We start from the raw sequence: 18,671 nt of genomic DNA on the forward strand, positions 1-18,671 counted from the left end.
GCTGCGATATTTGTCATCTCGATCACATGCTCATGCATAGTACGCGAACCGTCAAACTTCATAGTGGTCAACGTACTCATCAGTGTCCCAGCGAGAGACTTATCAGTAGTTTGGGAGCACTCTTCCACAAATTTCATAAATTCTTTTGCGTCATCAATTTTGGGAAGAGCTGACTTTGTATTGCTTGCTATGCTCATTCTCATAAACATTAAGCTAAGTCTGTTTGATCTTACCCAGGCTTTGTAATGGGCTTTCTCTTCATTGCTACTAGCATCTGTGATAGCAGCCGACTTTTCAACTAGAAGAGCTAGATCAAGATCCAACATACCTAAGTGAAATTGGACTTGCTCACTCCAGTAAGGGAAATTTAACCCATTAAAGACTGGAACAGACGAAGCATGCACGTGTAAAGATACCGGAACAGAGACTGCAATTAACACATGCCTAACATTAATGCTTTGAGTCATAAAACTAAACGTAAAAACAGATTCAGATATAAACAATCATTCTATCCATACTAATGTTCTCCTTTGGGAGATCCATTAATACACAAACATAAACATAATGATGCTAATCACATTATAACATTATTGATAATTAAAATATGCATCAACTAGAATCACCTACTACCTTTGGGTATATAAATAAAACTAGTGACGCATACAAAATTATCTACAATCATGTTCATTAATTATGAGAACAATTAATCAACCTTTGGGCGATCCTTAAATGCCTTATAATTAATGAATTTTAATTAACCCATAAATTTAATTATTCATAATTTAGCATCCATACTATGGGTAATTAAAATAAAAAACATTAATAATTTGAAATCATATAAACTTTAAAATTTTGGCCACTTTGGTGACTAACAAAATTTATCATACTTAATTTCAAATAAATAAATACACATTTAATTGCTATAAACTTTATATAGCATCCTCATTAATTTTAATTTAACAATAACAAACATAAATATTATTGTAAATTAAAATAAAATTATTAATTATTTAAATAAATAAAATAATTAATATTAATTTATTGGTGACTTAAACCAATCAAAACATTACCTATTTTCCCTAAGCACGTTGAGAACATGGGTAGTTTTTATTCCATTCACTACCTCATTTCAAAAAAACACGTTCACAGGTAGTTTTTTTTTTTAAACTTTCAATGCCATTCACTTTGACATTTACGCAATAACAGTTTTTAAGCCATTCACACATTACTGCATTCATTACTTTATTTTAAATTAAAATAAACAACTTTCATACTATTAATGCAAAATGATGCAACGTAACAGCGAAAAAAACAAGAATCCAATTTAATTCAAGGCATGGCATAAGGAAAAGCTTTGAATTCTATTTGCATTTAAACCTTGCAATTATAAACCCTCAATTAATAATTAGGGTTCGTGAAGCTTGGGAATAAAATTAAAATTAAGGTTTATAGCATAAGGGGAAAACATCATAAGGGAGAAACATCACATAATAGGAGAATCATAAATCCTACAATCTCGTTCGATAAAATTAAAATTAAGGTTTATGATTCTCGCTCGATAAAACATAATAGAGCACTAACCTTGATCCATGAGAGATCCTGTGAATATGCGTCCTTCAAATTTGTAATCTTGTGTGCTCTTCAATCACCGTTTCCCAATTTATCTCTTTGCCTTTCTTTCTCTTCTCACACGTTCTTGATGGCTTACAGTGAAAAGAACCTTATGGCCAGAGACAGAACCTCTATTCCTTTTTTTTATAAACCAACGTCCATGAAGTTGGTTTTTATTTTATCTTTATCTTTATTTTATTTTATTATCACTTCCCATAATAATAACCAATAAGTCTTTATATTTTATTAAATCACAACTGGGTCCATCATAATATTTCAAATGAGTCACTAATAGAATTAATTCGTCAATTAATTCTAACAGTATAGGTTTTGATAATTTTTCTCTTTAAACCCATGAAGGTCCTACGTGCATATCCACGGTGAGACTAACCTTGTTGTGTCAACCCTTGACCCGTAAAAAACTGTAACCTCAGTAATATGATAAAAGAAACTCTTCTAGAGTCGAAAAACTGCTCCTTTTTCTTTCTAAAATACGGAACAAAGAACCAACGTGTACGTTTTTTTTTTTATTATGTTTTCAGGAGTCTCATGTATACGTGAGTTTTAATTTCATCTCATGAAAAAAATAGAAAAAGCTCACGTAATATTTTTTCCTTTTTATTTTAAAATCTCTATCTAGGTTTGTTGCTTTTAGTAACAAATAAGATATTTTATTAATCATATTAATAAGAATATTTATTTGCTTACTAATCTAATTGACCAAGTCTTACCCAATCAATTTATAGATTTTCAAATTTTATATTAATTATACTTTTGGTGCTAAAAAAATATAATAATATTTTACTTACAAAAAAATTAATAAATTAAAATTAAACTCTTTAATTTAATCAATAATATTTTCTCATCCAACAAAGATCAAAACACTCCTTACATGTAAGTTCATTACTAAACCAGTAATAAATTAACTTATTAGTTTATTAATCAAGATTTACGTTTAGCAACACTCTTTGGCAGTCGGATAATATGAAGTATATTTTACTTTAGAACCACTAGAAGATTAATATAATATTTCCTTCCATCTTTACAACTCTATGTTAACTCTAGAATATGGTATATCTGTCAAATTCCAATAAGTTAATGCATGTGAATGACTTAAGAAACTCCTTTCTTCTTTTTTTAATAATACACTGGCCAAGGTCTTTATTTATATAGAACTCAAACTCATTGCCAAGAGTTGATGGATCTTTATTGATTAATCATTAATCCCACAAGAATTTAATCATACCCAATAATCATTCAATTAACATCACGTAGCAGTAGATGTTCGATATCAAAGTATAATAAATAACTTGTTAATTTTTGTGATAATCTCAAGTCTAAGGAAGTTATATATTTCTTCAAAAGAATTTCCCATTCACAATTCAAGGGTAATATTTAACCATCAAGAAATTCTCCTTTGAGCTAGTTCAATGGTAATATCTCTACACAGATCATTTATATGTGTAATTTAAAAAATGAGATCTTTTAATCTTTATCTTAATAATACCACTACACACATATTGATCTATCCAAATTAATGATGTTCTATCCTCAATAATCCTATGATCAAGAACAATTTAAATTAAAATTATATAAGACTTAATGCTCATTAGTATAATCTCTATTATAAAAATAAGTCTTTAATTTTAATCAAGGACATTATCATATGAATTCAATGACAATGAAATAATAATAAACACAATTTTATTATTATTAACATGACAAATTTGATCTAAGGCATACCTCAAATCCAACAATCTCCCACTTGCACTACAGCCAATCAATCATGTATCTCATTCCCAACTCCCACTTGTGCCCTTCAAACTCTTTTGTGCCAAGTGCTTTGGTGAATGGATCTACAACATTCATTTTTCTTTCTACCTTTTGTAGCTTAACATCTCCACATTCAACAAATTATCTAAGAATGTGATATTTCTACAATAATGCTTTGTCTTTTGATGCGATCTAGGCTCTTTTGCTTGAGCAATTGTCTGCTTATTGTCACACAACAATGCAACTAGTTCATTCATCAAAGGAACTACACCAAGTTTAGTTAAGAAACTTTCATCCAAACTACTTCCTTAGCAGCTTCACTTGTTGCTATGTATTTTGCTTCAGTAGTTGAGTTAGCGATATTAGCTTGTTTGGAACTGTTCCAACTTACTACACAACAATTTAAGGTAAAGACATAACCAGAAATATATTTGGCATCATCAACATTTGATTGAAAACTTGCATCAGCATAACTTTTTAACTTGAGTTCAGAATGTCCATATATGAGGAATTGGTTTTTAGTCCTTCTTAAGTACTTAAGAATGGTCTTAACCACTTTCCAATGTTCCTCACCCGAGTTGGCTTGATATCGACTAGTTACGCCTAGTGCATGGGCAACATCAAGCTGTGTACAAGTCATGGTATACATGATAGCTCCCACTAAGCTAGCATATGGGACTCTGTTCATGCGTTCTCTCTCTTCAATACTCTTACAACAATCCTTCCTACTAAGAGTGACTCCAGTTCCTATAGGCAAATAGCCTCTCTTGGATTTGCCCATGTTATACCACTTTAGAATGGTATCAATGTACATAGATTGGGTGAGTCCTAGCAACCTTTTGGATGTATCTCTACAAATCTTTTTTCCAAGAACATAAGCTATTTGTACCAAATCCTTCATGGAGAACTATTTAGATAGCCAAATTTTCGTAGATTGCAAAGTCGTGATATAATTTCTGATAAGCAATATATCATCAACATATAACAACAAGAATACTATCGTGCTCCCACTGACCTTTTTGTATACACAAGGCTCTTCTTCACACCTAACAAAATCAAACATTTTGATTGTGTTCTTGAAATGAATGTTTGAACTTCTAGAAGCTTGCTTTAATCCATAAATGCATCTTTGCAACTTGCAAACTTTATTATGATCAGATGCATGTGTGAAACCTTTAGGTTGTGTCATGTACACACCCTTTTCCATCTCTCCGTTAAGAAAATTTGTTTTCACAACCATTTGCCATATTTCATAATCATAGTATGTTGTTATAGCAAGTAGAATCCAAATAAATTTGAGCATTGCCACAGGAGAGAAAGTCTCATCATAATCTATTCCTTCCTTTTGACGATATCCCTTGGCAACAAGATGGGCTTTATAGGTCTCGACCTTTCCATCTACTCCAATCTTTTTCTTGTAAACCCATTTACAACCAATTGGTTTTATATCCTTTGAAGCCTCAACCAAAGTCCATACTTTGTTGATCTTCATATATTCTATGGCTTCTTGCCATTTTTCACAATCTATGCTTTGCATGGCTTCTACATAACTTTTTAGGTCATCATCAATATGAGGATCCTCATTTGCTATGTCATCTAACACCATCAAGTTTAATCTATCAGGTGCATTAGGTTATCTACTAGACCTTCTAGGAAGCACTTGTGTTATTGAATCCTATTGCTATGAATTCATTGCTTCATCTATTTGTTCATGAATTGGTTCAACAACCTATTCTTGAATTGCATCCAAGTCTTGGTGATGAGTCATTATTTTTCCTTATTCCATTGCCTTTTTGTGCCCATCTTAATGGTTGATTTGTACTTAATTATCTTTTGCTAGTGCATTTTCCTCAATTAGGCTTCATTGGGCCATTATTCTGAATATTGAGTAATTTGGCATTAAGAGTAGTAGAAATAGTATCCCATTGTTTCCTTACGAAATCAATGAATCGACATTAATCAGACCTTGCTTCAAGCATATTGATTTTTAATCTCTTAACGTAGGATGGGCAACCCGAAATTTTAATGTGCTTAAGGCTTGGTTTACGCCCTTTCCATATCTCATATGGAGTTGTAGAGACGGATTTAGTAGGTGTGAGTATTGAAATTAGTGAAATGCCAAGAAAGAGGGATTGAATTGGATAATTAAAAACTTAGGTAACTTTTGAAAGCTTACAACAATTTTAACTTGAATCAAATTAACCATGAAATAAGGATGTAAAAGTTACTGGACTGCTCACTTTTAACCAATCATAAACAAAGATAGTTGAGTGAAAAATTAGGAAAATTGCAGAAACACAAATTTGTGATTTAAACCGAAAACAATATGAAAGATCAAACAAGATTGATTGAAATGAGTAATACAAATATGAGCAAAGCTTTAGATCATGCTAGAACACACAAGAATGTTTAAAGATAGTTCAATCCAAATTTCTTTAATGTCTAAAGTGCAAAACAAGTGAGAAGAGTTAGAAAAGAGCACAAGACACAAGATTTTTGGATTGGTTCACTCAAATTTGAGCTATAGTTTGTCAAAGAAACCTGAACCTGACTTGCACTATTTCAAAAGATTTACAAAGTTTACAAGATTACACTTTCAAAATATGCAAAATTACCACCTAAGACTCTTTAATCACACAAGATTCAATACAAGCATAACAAAACCACCCTTGTAGACCTTGAAAACCACCAAGAATAATATAGAAACTTGAAAAAGATCAAACCTGAATGAAGGCACAACCTGGCCTACCAAACCTTTTCCTCCAAGTTTCAAAAACCAAGCAAAAAGCTCCAAGAATGATCTAGATCAAACCTTAACTTAAGTGAAATCAATCAATTACAAAATAAATCAACTGATTGAATATGTAACAATTAAAACTACTGCAGCAAACATTTTAATTTGTTAAAAAGTCATTTAACAAATTAAAAGACATCATTTAACTTGTTGGAAAACAATTCAACAGATTAAAAGAAACAAACAAGACCATACACATCTATATAATGCAAGATTCACAAATCTTCAAGCTTGTTTACTTCATGAGTAATCCAGATATAACACACAATCATGAGGCTTGATCAACACGTGGAACACCAAATCTTCACATCTTCATCAATTTAAACACGGTTCCAACATATTTCAAGGCAATGGTTTCATGTATTTTCATCAAATCTTCAAGCACCAACTCATCAAGGCCATTTGTGCTAATAGTGGGAACTTTATTTAACAAGTAATTTGTTGCTTCCAAAGCATATCCCCACAAGTTTATTGGAAGATCAGTAAACCCAATCATGGATCTTGCCATATCTAATAAGATTTGATTCCTCCTTTCAGATACACCATTGTGTTCTGGTGTTCCTCTAATCAAGCAAACACCCTTGCTAAAAACAATACGAAAACCAAGATTATCCAACATAGAAATTGAAATAATGTTCAAAACAAAATTAGGAACATAATAACAATCTTCTAGCACTTTGCCAGTTGGCATTGTTAAGGAAACTGTTCTGTAGCTTGGACAACAACACTTGCTCCACTTTCCAATTGAAAATTTACTTCTCCTTTCTTTAACCATCTAGTTACTTGTAGTCCTCGCAATGAATTGCATATGTTAAAACTACTACCAATATCTAATACCCATAAAGAAGGATCGGTAACGATTATGAAATCATGAAAACATTTTTCATGAAAGTCTCATTGTTTCTTTTCTTTCAAAGAATTAAGAAAGCACTCAACCTTACTTTTGTTAATAGCGTCTTTCTTTTTCATGAGAACAATTCTCAAATTTCGATACCAGTAGAGAAAATTGTTTCCAACCAACTTAATATCAGCAAGAAGCGAATATCACGACAAAATAGACATATTGGAATGTCTAATAAAATAAATATGTCACTATATATAAAAATATTTATCACATATTAGAAATACTCCCACTTACTACAATAACACTTTTAAAAAAATCAATATTTCATTTAGTGGAAATATAATATAATGTCTTAAAATATATGAATAAACACTTAATTGTTAAGTCATTTCTCATACTCATTTTAAGAAAAATGTATCAAATACAATAATACAATATTATTCAAAATTTTAAATAATAATAACAAGTAGTCCCCTGTTTGTCAGGATGCTCCTATAAGTATACTTTAATTAATCTTTACACTTCCTAGGTTGTCTAGGCAAATAATGAAAAAAATAATTATCTTCTAAAGTTGCATCAAATGTCTTGTTAATCCATTTGATTACAAGTCCCCTAGTAATCAGGTCGTCTCTTAAAATTAATAATGAACATGTTTTAAATAAAATGTATCTCATACAAAATATTTTAAAAGTATACAAAATAAATTAATATTTTGAAATATTAAATTTCATCAACAAAACAGTTATTAAAATATATATTTTATATAGATTAAATTCTTATATGACTAAATAATTAGTTATCGTAATATATATATATATATATATATATATATAATTCATAATAATTAAGAAAAAAAAATAATAACATTTGAAATGGGAATTTACTGAAAAAAATAATATTTAATGTATATTACAAGTACTAGCGAACACACAGATGTTATCGTGTCTGTGTGTTCGCATTTTTTTATTTTTCATGAAATTTGAATTAAGATAAATAAAAAATATATAACTAATTATTAAAATAGTTTTTAAATATAAAATTTGAAAACTAAACTATGTACACAAAAGAAATTTTGAATATAACTGATTAAAAACAAAAGATGTTTTAAAATAACGGTCAAAAATAAATTATTTATAAAATAATTTATTTTAAAAATTATAATTAAGGATAAAATGAGAAAATTTGAAATATGAAAAAAAAAAATAATATTTTTTATATATTAGATATAGATGATATCATTGAATCAACTTTGAAAACCAATTTCGTACATAACGCGCAATTCTATTATAATATAACATTAGATTTACATAATGGCATTAATAGGAAGCCCACCGCTCGAACAACCCTAAAAAGTTATTTAAGGGGGCTTCTCCATGCATCCCAACCCTTTTTCTTGTACCCTAAAACTTTTCTTATTCTCAATTTTGCCTACAGTTAAAGTTAAATGTAGAAAGGGAAAAAATAATAAAACAAAATTCAGCCGCACTGCACCCCCTGGACCCAGCAAATCTGCTTTTATTGTAAGTCTCTGCACCCAAAAAGGAATCTTGTTGACCTAACCTAGCAGCAGCACAGCAGCAGAGGCATTTAAAATTAGGCTTCTGTTTTTTGCATTCATGCCTTCATTCATTTTTGCCTTCACCTTGATGCCTTTTTTGCCTTCACTTATATTTCCATTGACGTTGTTGCCTTGTGGAGTAGATCTGACCCGCAGCCGTAGAGCACCAACAAGCACCAAGCAGTTCGGCGACGAGGCTTCCAGTTTCACATTCACAATCACAACCTTCCCCTTCTGCATTTAATCCACCATCCACACGTCTAGTTAAGTTTTCTCAACCTTTTTATTGTTTTTTCATGAATGATGATGGTGATTGATGAACCTGTGAATGCTGTTGTATACATATTATAATCCATGTGTGCCAAAATAGATGTCGAGATCCGCTTCACCGAAGTGTACAACGAATGTCGAGATCTGCCTAATTTTTTTTCTTATGAAATAGATGTCGAAATCCGTCTCAGGATTTTAAGAAACGGATTTCAAGATCTGTTTCCTTTGTTTTTTTGTTTTTTATGAAACAGATATCGAAATTCGTTTCACAAATTCCTGAAACGGATGTCGACATCCGTTTCATTACTTTTTTTTTTGTTTTTTCGGAAACAGATGTCGACATCCATTTCATTAATTTGCGAAACGGATTTCGACATCCATTTCCTTTTTTTTCTACCATTGCGGATGTTGACATCCACTTCCCAACTTCTTGAAACGGATGTATACATCCGTTTTCTATTATTTTTTTAATATGTTATTTTATTTTTATTCAGTTTTAATATTTTATTTATCAGTTTTTGACTTCTTTTCTTGGTGAGTAACAAAGTGATATATATATATATATATATATATATATATATATATATATATATATATTAATTTAAAGTTTAACTAATTTTAAATTTTACTTTTTTATTTAATTTATTTCTTAATAAATTATATAAAAGAAAAATTATAAAACAAATTAAATTAAAAAATACTTAAACTTTAAATTTAAAAATTATTCATTCTATTATAACTTTTTTTACTTTATTTAAAGTATATGTTTTTTAAATTTTAAATGTTTTTTTTATTTATTATGTTTTCATATTTTTTTAATATATATCTAAAAATAAAATAATATATATAATTTAATTTTTATATAACTTTTTGAAAAATAAATATAATTATAAAAATAAATCAAACTAAATGATAATGAAACTTTAAATTAGATAAAAAACCAAAAACGAAAATTTATTCCGTTTCTTTTTAATTTTATTTTCAATTTAATGTCTTTTTAATTTTAATTATTCTTTTAGTTTATTATTTTCGATTTTATTCATATTTACATATTTAATGTATATTTTAAAAATAAAATAAAATATTAATATCTTTTAACAAATATTGTAAAATAATATAAAATATTTATATTTATATAAATTTGCTTTTATATAATATACTAAAAAAGAAACAAAATTTAAAAAATTTAAAAGCAATCAAACTAAAGCTTGTGTTCACTGCCACTTTCTTTGCTCTTATATTTCAAGTTGCTTTTGGAGTATTCGGGTTGGTATATAAAGTGGTGAATGAATCATATTTTTTCGGTGTTAATTGATTAACTAAACTTGGCATTGACAATGGATATTGTATAGGTTGCGTGTCTATATATATAAATATAGACCACATTGAACCAATAAAAATCTAATACGTACGACTTACAAATTTAAACGATAGTAGTTATTATCCCTAAACGATAGTAGTTATTACCATTATAAATATAGTCTTGTTTTATGATTTATGTTGGATTATAATGTTTGAAACTTTGAATTATAGATATGGTTAGGACACGAAAAAATTTATCTACACGCAATTCACATGATGCACCCGAGAGTTCTGCACAGAGTGCTACACGGAAAAGACCGACCACTTCAGCTCGTAGAAGAGGTCAGCACGAGGCTGATGTTGTTCAGGATGATGTTGTTGAGCATGAGGTTTTCGGTGTTCCTCAGGACGAGGAGTATGAGATTGATAACGATGGTGCATGATTTCCAGGTGATCCGTCTGATACATCTTTATTGACTCGGTACCAAGATCATGTTGCACGGATCATATGGGATGGTCAGGTAAGTAAGAAGTTTTTATAAATGTTTAATTTTATTGTTATTATGTATTTTTATTCGTTTAACTTTCTTTTTGTTAGGATCGATTTGTGAAAGTAGTCTCCCATATTAAAAAAGTGAAAAAATTAGGACCTCCTCACCCTTCTGTTCTCCCCTTTGTGGTAGCTTCTGGATTATCGTCTCTATGCGATATTTTATATGAATATTCCGATATTGGGTTAATATTAGGTTTCGTGGAGAGATGGCATCCCAAGACTAATACTTTTCATCTACCTATTGGGGAAATGACCATCACTTTAGATCACGTCTGGTCACTCCTTCATCTTCCCATCACTAGACAATTTTGCTCCACTGAAAATCTTGAATATGAAGATTTAGTTGAGATTTTGATGACACTTCTCGGTGTTGATTAGGCCATGGCTTACGATGAGTTGAATCAAAGTCGGGGTGCACAGGTCAAACTTAGTTGGTTGAGAGAGCTGTATGATAGTTGTTGTGATAACGAGCTTGGGAGTTTGCTGCTCGTGCATATCTTTTGCACCTTGTAGGGTGCTCAATATTTGCTAATAAAAGCACCACCTATGTTCGTAGACATTACCTCGAGCTATTTAGAGATCTCCCTACATGTCGTAGATATGCTTGGGGAGTTGCTTCTCTTGTCTACTTATATGAGCAGCTAGGAGATGCCAGCTTTGCAAATACAAAGCAATTAGTTGCATATCTACCTTTTTTGCAAGTTACCCCTTTTATATTACATTTTGTTCAATATTTTACTTGTTTTTTCTTTTATATCACAATAGTTAAATGAAATGTTATTTGATACAGGCTTTGATATACGAGCACTTTCATGCATTAGGAAGGAAGCAATTATGAGATACATATGTGGAGACCAAACCCCATGCCAGACATTATGTAACCAGACGCGCTACTTCCGCTATAACTGATGTTAGAGTCCAATTGGATGCCTTGACATATGATGGGATGATTTGGAACCCATATGTAGCACATAGAGCTGGTCGACCACTTGTTGTTTCTGCCATGTTTTCTGGCTTCTTGAGGCTTGGTATCCTTATACATCGTCATCTGTCAGAGCGTGTGCTACTACAATTTGGCTTCATGCAGCCTATTCCACGACCGTCGAGTACATTTCCCATGTTGGACTTTGTGACTATTGATGATCAGTGGAGAAACCACGAGCAGTTTGTCGTAGTTCAGGTGGTCCCCCTGCCAACTCCTTTTTCATGTTCAGATGGATATTTGCAGTGGTTCAGGAGGTTCTCTGATCCATACATTTTACACGGAGTTAAGGTCGACCGACCTAGCCTTGTGATTATGCCCCAACGACGTTAGCGTCATCATCTTCTCGTGGTTTATTGGTATGTTATAAATTTATTTGTTCATATTATTAGTAACTTAAATATTTGACATTAACTTGGTATTATCATAGGGTGTCATGAAACGCATTGTCAGCGGTCTTAAGTAGATGATAGACTGTAGAGACGTTAGTGAGGGCATAATTGCTTAGGATCGCACGCATGAGTTATTGCAGATAGCTCGTGATGCGACAATAACTCGTGATGCGAGAGAATAGGAAGAGACTAGAGGAGGACGTAGAGTCTGAGGTCGATGACCATTTACGTCTGGATAGTCGATTTACTTTATATTTATATTTGATGTTACAATTTACATTTTTATTAGATTTTATATTAAGTTATTTCATCTATATATGATTACAAATTCAAACGTCTATTTTGTTAGCAATAAGGCCAAAATATATTCGTCCCTTGGCCAGAGGAGTTAGAATTTTATATATTAGTAAAATAATTATAAACATATTTTTTAAAACTACATAATAATATGAAATTTCCTAAAATAAACTACAACAGTCAAATATTTAATACAATTAACAAATATCAGTCTTCCATGAGATCTACGTAACTACGATCCACTAAGTGTAAATCTACGAATGCTTGCATCCTATCTTTATAAAATGATGCCCACCCCTTTGCCTTTAGGTAACAATTGCTAGATGATATATCCACCATCGGTAATGGACAACCTTCTTGTAGACGAACATGTAAATATGTAATTAGTTAATAAAGAAATAAAGTTCTTTATATATATATATATATATATATATATATATATATATATATATATATATATATATATATGCCTGCAAAAAATAAGAACCGTAAACATGTCCGATACAAATTAGTCGATGTTGACTTTGCGAAATAGGTGGGGATATACGAAGTAGGAATATCGTCAAATTCTGAACTGATGACAAGCATACGACGATTACATTATATCAATTAGCAATCGCATATCCCATGTCCGGTATAGTTATCCACTTGTCTCGATTAGCTTGTATATAATTAATTAGATTATAATCAAACAAAATCATAAAAAACTTTTAATACATAAGTTTCAAGATTAGTGTGTAGAAGTTATACCCCTAATGGTGAATGAACTAGCAAAGACTTTCTCAGTTCTTCCAGACAATCATAGCCTCTAACTAATGTTGCATATTCATCTCACCATTGACTAAGTTCTTTGTATAAATCATGTCTGATTAGAGGCCATGACTGCTCACCCATACCTAGCAATGCAACAATGCATCTATACCCACAATGACCATCTTCCACTACATCTACAACATCCACTATATAATTATGAAAAATAGGATTGTACTGTTCTAGCATGCGTATTACCTTTTCTTGAATTACACCTTTGGTCTTCAACTTGTTTTTTGTTTTTGCAACACATGTGTCTTGTCTTCTTGAATGAAGGCGTCAACATGCTCAAAATATGAGGGATCACGTTTGGTTGACTTCTTTGATCGATAACTTTTAGGTGCACATTTCATCTTAATTTTACTCGCTGGCAGCAACATTGATGTCATCGAAGGGAAAACTATGTTAAGTAATTTATGTTTGATGGTGACTTTTCCTGCAACGTCAAATTCTTTGAAAAGATTAAGCAGTGGATCAACCTCCCTCTAAATAAATAATTGCCCTTCGAATTGTGAAGACGACACATTTGATAAGCTCAACCTAGTTCACATGACATGAATTTCTTGGAGAGGAATCACCCCAGGGTCATATCGTGCTAATTCACACGCAAATGGAAGACCATAAGTTTGTTTGAGAATGCAACCACAACGACTAGTATCAAATCCAATTTTCTTTACTCTTTTAACTCTGGAGCAAGGAGTTCTAAGGCACATCTAGAAATATATCACACTAGTCTTATATAATTCAATGCCTTGTAAGAGTCAGTCATCAGATTTAGACTTCTTTCAAAAGACGCCTTTATTTCGTTATGTTGCGAATTTCATCCTAACACGAACAAAGGTCTCCCATACTACTTCCAAGCACTTTCTTGAGGCTCCAGTGAGCACACTCAACCCTAGTACAATTTATATGTCGCAACCGGAATCGCGACGGGAAGGCGAACCGAAAAAGAAAACGGGTTTAAAAAAGATTTGGGAGTCGCCACCATAGTTATTCTGGAAAACTATGTAAAACCATAAAGATAAGACAAGTCTGTAGAAAAACCATATTTTGGATTCGGAAGTCGGTTACGCGTAGGGAAGGTGTTAGCACCCTACCGCGCCCGCCCGAGGGTGGTACCTTTAATTAAAAATGCAAAGTTGATGTGATTTTCAAAATATTAATTTTCCCAAAAATAATGACACAAATAATACTAAAAAGAAAAAAAAATATTTTTTTTATTTTTGGGCCCGACAAGGATTGACCTTGGTCCTACATATTCTCACTTAAAAATGAGAAATCAGGGTTACGTAGTTCTTAAAAAGATATCTTGTTTAAAAACGTTGATGTTTTTGTATTTTGAAATTTTATATACTTTTTGGTGTTTTTGAATTATTTGAAAACAGGTGTCATACGATGTGAACGATCGGACAAACACTAAAAGGGAAAGAAAACTATTTTTGGTATTTTTTGAAAAATGAGTGTCACGCGGTGCGGGCGACCGGACAAACATAATAAAAATGAAAGAGAACTTTTTTTGATTTTTTTTCTATATTTTATTATTATTTTTTTTATATTTAAATATATTTGTTTTGTTTTTTTTTAGAAAAATAATAAATAAATAAATAAATAAAAGGGTGAAACTATTTAAGAAGAATAAAAGTGGAAAATAAAATACGGGGTACATGAATGATTAGTGGGGGTGCACACAGGAAACACAACAATAAGCCCAAAAATAATAGACAAAGATATGAGGGTGCATGAGTATCACATGTGGGAGGTGTACGGAGTAAACAGCTGGGTGCGTGCATTAAAAGATGGGGTGCAGCGAGTAAAATATAAAATAAGCCCAAAATAGGAATGAAAAGTGTGTGCAGGGGTGCAGGATTAACAATCGTGGAGGTGCGCGAGGAAGTGAATAACGCAGCAAAAGCCCAACAAACAAAAAACAAAGGGGGGTTGCAGGGTTGTCATAAACGGAGGTGCGCGAAGAAAAGAAATGATAAACATGGAGGTGTATGAGATAAAAAACAATGGTGCATGTGGTAGTGGAGGGGTGCAGAGGCCGAAAGAAGGGGTGCGCGGAGCAAAAGGGGGTGATCCAATTTTCCTAAGACACATTAAAACCAAATTAACCTAGTCTTCTCTACGCTCATGCATCTCTTCTTCCCATCATCGCACACCACGCTGTCAGTGCCGGCACCGCACGTCCCACCACCGTGACCTCCACCAGAGGCTTCATTGGCGACGCCATCACCTTTCACCCCACTTCTCGCGCGAAAACACTACTGCCTCTGCGTCTCCTCCTTCTTCTCCGACGCCATCAATGCGACTCCAGCCCCTGGGACACGCGTCTGCTCATCCTGCCACCACGCCACCGCGCAGCTTGTTCGCCGGCAACACTCATCGACGCCGGAGACGTCAACCCCCTCCTCGGCGGCTCGGCCGCTTCGATCACACGCGCACATCGAACCAGTTAGCTTTCGCATCTCTGTCGGCCAACCAACGCCGCCGCCATCACCTCCATTCCGTACCGGGGCCGTCGCGATTGTGGACGAGCGAGCACCATGGAAGCCCAACCCCTGGCCTTCGCGACCCAGATCGCCTCCGCCTGCTTCACCGCGCTACCCCGCCACCGTCACCGATTGCCTCTGTCTACTTCATCGTGCCACCATGCCACCGTCACGCGACCATACTCCCGTTCAGAGCTTCAAATCGCCGGCGACGAGAGTTTCTCTTCTCTTAGTTTTCCGTTTCTGATTTGAGACGCGATTGTTTAGCGTACTGTGTGAGATTGGTTGGTTCGTGGTGAAAAGTTGGGTTTGGGTTACGGCGTGAAGAAGATGATCGAGAGGATGCGAATACGTTGTTCTAAGCATGTGGGTTCTGGTTTTGGATTTCTGTTCTCTCTGGTTTTTGTGCAGGTGAAGGAAGAAGATGAAGAACAAAAAGTTAACTGATGGTGGTAGAGTGCGTTTTTGGTGGCAGTGAGTATGGTGAAAGGTTAGGTGATAGATTGTTGATGGGGATGGAGAAAATGGTGAAAATAGGTTCTGGTGGGAATGCTCACATATTGGTTATGGAAAATGGCGAGAACGAGTGATTTTGCGAATGGAAATGCTGGAAATGTTTTTAAATTATTTGAGTTTATCACGGTGAACTGGTTTGGGGTTATGGTGATCATGAGACCGTGAAGGGGAAGTGGGATGAGGCGTTGTTTAAACGTGTTTCAGTAACAGCGATACTTGAACAACAAACAATGCATAACGAGTTTGGATCATGAATGAAAGAAATAAATAGCCAGATAATGCGGGACAGATGTGCACAAATACATTTGAGAACAAAACACACCATGTCATTTTCGCGCAAGAACTCAATGCATAAACCTTACCTCTTGAAGCTCCTCGTTCCTTGTTTTCTTCTTCTCTCTGAAACTCCTTTTCTCGTTGCTTCTGTTCGCCCTTTTTTTCCTTCTTACTCTGGATATGAACTATCTGTTAAAAATTTTGTCCTCCCCTTGCTTATGTGTGGAAAGTTGTCATTTAGCCATAGCTGCACTGCCATGCTCAGACTGCCTCCCCTGGTTGCTGCCACAATGATACACCAATACCCAACATTTCTTCTTTTTGTGTCCAAACCCCCTCCAATAACAAGATAACGTATGAATCTGGCCATATTTTGCATGGCAGATTCAAGTCAAATGACTTTCATTATTATTTTTTATTTTATATATTTTATATATTTTTTTAAGAGCAGAAAAAAAAACAAAATGGTTGAAAATAAAATAAATCTTGAAATTAAAATAAGATAAAATAAGATAAGGAAAAATAGCATAAAAATAAAACAAAAAAAAATAAATAAAAAGTAAGACAAAAAATAAAAAAGAAAAGGAGTATATATATATATATACAAGTCCAAATTAATGTTGACCCCCCTTTTTTTATAATGTTTTTTTCTTTTTTATTTAACTTAATTTCTTAGTTAATTGTTTTTATTAACCGGACAAAATTGAGTGTTGACAGCTGTCCCTCTTTACTTAAATTTTATTAGATAATATAAAAAATTGGAATTTTCATATTATCATAATGAAAAATAAGTAAAGATATAAACACTAATTTTGTCCGAATTCCAAAGAGAAGAGGATGAATAAAACTAATTCAGAGGGATAAGATGACCAATTCCAAGAAGAGGGCCAGGATCTGGAAAGTGAAAGAAAATGGATTCACCAGGTCTTATCCAGGGTGGGATAAAGAAATCACTGACCATTCTATCAGATAGGGTCGTGATGCCAACAAACTTTGAAAAAAATATATCTTTCTTTTTCTTTCTTTTTTTTTTTTAAATTTTGCCTCCTTTTGAGATTTTTTTTTTAAATTTTATGTGTGGATTCAACCATTCCTAGGGAGAGGGTTTCTATGTAAAGAAAACGCTAACCATTGCCTTGTAGAGGGTCTCGATGCAACCAAAAAATCAATGACCATTGCTTTGCAGATGGCCTTGATGTGACACAGAAATCAATGACCATTACCTTGCAGAGGGTCATGATGTAACCATACGGAGATTAGTGACCATTCCATTGGAGATGGTCTATATCTGAAAGGATTCAGTGACCATTACTGAGTAAAGGGTTTCGATCCGTCAAACGATATGGCCAATCCTAAGGAAAAGGCATATGAATCGATGACTATTCTCACGAAGAGGGTCATAAGCTGGACCTAACCATTCCCAAGGAGAGGGTCGTTGTTCGAAAGGAGAACACAAGACTTGACCATTCATAAGGAGAGGGTCGCGATGAAAGGAGGATTTGGACTTGACCAATCCCAAGGAGAGGGTTGTGAGGAAAGGATAACCTGAAGATGATTTTCATGTGTCGGCAAACATTACGTGAATGCCTATCATTGGTGAAGCTTGTGCAACACATTTGTCCTAACTAAACGTTTGAATCCATTTTTTGAATGATGATGTAACATGATGAAATGCATGAACGCATGGATGCATGGATGTGAAGCTTTTGTTTTTGTTTAAAGATGCCCTTGTTTTGAAATTAGTTGTCAACGTTGTCGTCAAATCCAAGGCATGTTCAAGTCACGTTCCTGATATTATGTTCGAGCAAACATAGTGGGGAGTGGTGAAAGATCCTGGTGCACATTGCAAAACTATGAGTTTAATATCTTCTCTCTCTTTTTTTTTTGGCGCGTCATGCAAAACATACTAGCTCGAACTCATGAATGAAAGAGGGATAGGAACCAGTTTTGTAAGAGGCTGAACAATTGTTCAGGGGCAACATTACCGGTGGTCAGGTTAATACTTAAGAAGAAACATGCAAGGTTTAAAAACTGCCCCAGTTTTGTTGCGTTGGACAAGAGCGTAGTTTGATGAGACGGAAAGGATTGCCCCAATTTGAATCTTTTGCTTAACTCACAGGCTGATGGGAAATTTTTCCTCCATTTTCTATCTTTATTATTTTTTTTTCACTCACTCTCTCCCTTTTTTTTTGCCGATTTGT

General features: G+C 33.3%; 1 long non-coding RNA gene and 1 pseudogene across 1 annotated transcript; one reads left to right on the forward strand and one right to left on the reverse strand.

Moving 5' to 3' along the window:
• Positions 1–3,488: 3,488 nt before the first annotated feature.
• LOC146887048 (secreted RxLR effector protein 161 pseudogene) lies at positions 3,489–4,072 on the reverse strand (annotated as a pseudogene).
• A 4,417-nt stretch (positions 4,073–8,489) lies between these two features.
• LOC114181200 (uncharacterized) lies at positions 8,490–12,505 on the forward strand. Its single transcript, XR_003603769.2, has 3 exons — positions 8,490–8,843; positions 10,384–10,673; positions 11,496–12,505. It is a non-coding gene; the product is annotated as an uncharacterized LOC114181200 (long non-coding RNA).
• Positions 12,506–18,671: the final 6,166 nt, after the last annotated feature.

This window comes from Vigna unguiculata, chromosome 4, assembly GCF_037176805.1.
Source record: "Vigna unguiculata cultivar grain cowpea cultivar isolate G323 ecotype 2 chromosome 4, ASM3717680v1, whole genome shotgun sequence".
In the NCBI taxonomy this organism is placed as follows: domain Eukaryota; kingdom Viridiplantae; phylum Streptophyta; class Magnoliopsida; order Fabales; family Fabaceae; genus Vigna; species Vigna unguiculata.